This window comes from Bos indicus, chromosome 1 (genome assembly GCF_029378745.1).
Source record: "Bos indicus isolate NIAB-ARS_2022 breed Sahiwal x Tharparkar chromosome 1, NIAB-ARS_B.indTharparkar_mat_pri_1.0, whole genome shotgun sequence".
NCBI lineage: Eukaryota > Metazoa > Chordata > Mammalia > Artiodactyla > Bovidae > Bos > Bos indicus.
In genome coordinates, this window is record NC_091760.1 from 43,051,100 (window position 1) to 43,054,101 (window position 3,002).

Genomic DNA, 3,002 nt, shown 5'->3' on the forward strand with positions numbered 1-3,002 from the left:
TGCTGCTGCTGCTGCTAAGTCGCTTTAGTCATGTCCGACTCTGTGCGACCCCATAGACAGCAGCCCACTAGGCTCCTCTGTCCCTGGGATTCTCCAGGCAAGAATACTGGAGTGGGTTGCCATTTCCTTCTCCAATGCATGAAAGTGAAAAGTGAGAGTGAAGTCCCTCAGTCATGTCTGACTCTTAGCGACCCCATGGACTGCAGCCTACCAGGCTTCTCTGTCCATGGGATTTTCCAGGCAAGAGTACTGGAGTGGGGTGCCATGATAGTTTCACTAATAATCTCAGAAAAGGAAGGGAAGGAAAATTCTTATAATTGTTTTGGAATTATATGCTTCTGACATATTAAAAACATTCTTGATTAACTGCATGATAACTATCTACATTGGCATGTACTGCCCTAGCTCTTAGATTCTTCTCCCCCGACCTCCCCGCCAAACCAGCCACCCCTTGCCTCTACTTCTTAAAGGAGGGCTTATTTTAGCTTTACTGGTAAAATGCTGAGTTAAAGTTTCTGTGAATGACTAAGCTAGGAAGAACAGTGTTCTAGCTTAGGAAGAACTAAATAAATGTTTGATGACTGAATGAATGATTATGCTCACATATGAGAGTTTATTCAGTAAAATTAAAAAGAATCTATTTGAAATTTGGTTTTACTTTGAGGCATGCATAACCAAAAGAGTCTATTAGGAATTTGGGGTAATTTTTTATGAATACACAATCAAACAACATAATGGTAATGGTTGCTGCTGCTGCTGCTAAGTCGATTCAGTCATGTCCGACTCTGTGCGACCCCATAGACGGCAGCCCACCAGGCTCTGCCATCCCTGGGATTCTCCAGGCAAGAACACTGGAGTGGGTTGCCATTTCCTTCTCCAATGCATGAAAGTGAAAAGTGAAAGTGAAGTTGCTCAGTCATGTCCAACTCTTAGTGACCCCATGGACTGCAACCTACCATGCTCCTCCATCCATGGGATTTTCCAGGCAAGAGTACTGGAGTGGGGTGCCATTTAGGACACAGCAAATATGAAATTTTAACTTACTGTATTACTACTTTACCCATTAATGTCTTAATAGGAAATGAAACATATCAGTAGTACAAAGGTATAGCTCATTTTTTTGGTTCAATAGAAAAGTTACAATTGAGTTTTTAAGAAAGAGTGAAAACACTAATGAACCTCAACAGTTCTCACTTTTTGGAGATTATAGACTAAAACATACTATATACTTTTTATTCTTAACTTTGTATATTTCACTGTGAATACATTCAATTTTAAGATATTAATGAGTGAAAGTTATGGACTAAGTCAAGTGGTGTTAACATCTTACTCTATAAACCTTTAAGTAAATGTATATATATTTAAAACCTTTAAAAAACTCCTTCCTCCTCAAAATTCTTTATAATATACTTAATCCTCTTAGGGATTTCCCTGGTAGCTCAGACATTTAAGAATCTGACTGCAATGTAGGACACCTGCATTCAATCCCTGGGTCAGGAAGATACCCTGGAGAACGGAATGGCTACTCATCCAGTATTCTTGCCTGGAGAATTCCATGGACAGAGGAGCCTGGTGGGGTATAGTCCATGGGCTCACAAAGAGTTGGAAATGATGGAGCGACTAATACTAACACTCTTAGGTGTGTTTTAAAAAAGAAAGACCCTATACCTTTATATTTGTTCAGTAAAGGGCATCTGAAATGTAGAAATATGAAATTGCAATCCAGTGTAAGTTTTCATGAACCTTGATTAATGTTTTTCCTTTCAATTCTCCACTGCAGTGATCAGCCTGAGTGGATATGATGGAGGCAAACAAGACTCTGGTGACAGAATTTATTCTCACAGGACTCACAGATCTCCCAGGGCTGAAGGTCCCCCTGTTCCTGGTGTTCCTGGTCATCTACCTCACCACCATGGTGGGCAACCTTGGGCTGATTTTTCTCATCTGGAAGGACCCCCATCTTCACACCCCCATGTATTCATTCCTGGGCAGCTTAGTCTTTGTAGATGCTTGTTCTTCATCTTCCGTGATTCCCAAAATGCTTGTCAACATCTTAGACAAGAGTCAAATGATGTCTCTCTTTGAGTGCATGGCCCAATACTATTTTTTTGGTTCCAGTGCCACCACAGAATGTTTCCTTCTGGTGGTGATGGCCTATGACCGCTATGCAGCCATATGCAGCCCCTTACTTTACCCAGTGGTGATGTCCAACAGACTCTGCACTTGCTTGATAAGTGCATCATATGCAGTTGGTTTTCTGCAACCTATAATACATGTAGGATTATTATCTAGATTAACTTTCTGCAGGTCTAATACATCATTTCTACTGTGAAATCTTGCCACTTTTTACAATTTCTTGCACTGACCCATCTATTAATGCTTTGGTGCTTTTTATTTTTGCCGCTTTTATACAGGCTTTTACTTTTATGGGTATTATAGTCTCCTATACCTGTGTCCTCTTTGCCATCCTGAAAAAGAAGTCTGAAAAGGGCAGGAGCAAAGCCTTCTCCACGTGTGGTGCCCACCTGCTCTCTGTTTCCTTGTTCTATGGCACTCTCTTCTTCATGTATGTGCGTCCGGGGTCTGGCCAGGATCAATATTAGGATAAAATGTATTCACTGTTCTACACGATTATAATTCCCATGCTAAACCCCTTTATATATAGTCTAAGAAACAAGGAAGTTTTAGGTGCACTTAGAAAAATAATAAAAAAATAAACATTTATTTAAAAAAATGTTCATTGTCTTTGCTTTTCACTCTCCATTTACATAAAGTATAATAACTGGACCTGGGTTTTGCACACAGGGGCCAGCTAAGTAGTTGTTAAATCAATTAATAATAATATTTAGATTCTATATACTTGCCTTAGTTATAAGTGAACCTAGGTCCTCAAAATAACTGATGAACAGAGTAAGATATCACTGACTTGTTATTGGTTTAAATCCATTATGAATGAAACTGCAGTTCCCAAATCACTAAGCTTGAAATATGTATAAGGTCTT

At 39.6% G+C, this 3,002-nt stretch overlaps 1 pseudogene; it reads left to right on the forward strand.

Moving 5' to 3' along the window:
* The first annotated feature begins 1,798 nt into the window (after window positions 1-1,798).
* Window positions 1,799-2,717, forward strand: LOC109563912 (olfactory receptor 5AC1-like; annotated as a pseudogene).
* The last annotated feature ends 285 nt before the right edge of the window (window positions 2,718-3,002 follow it).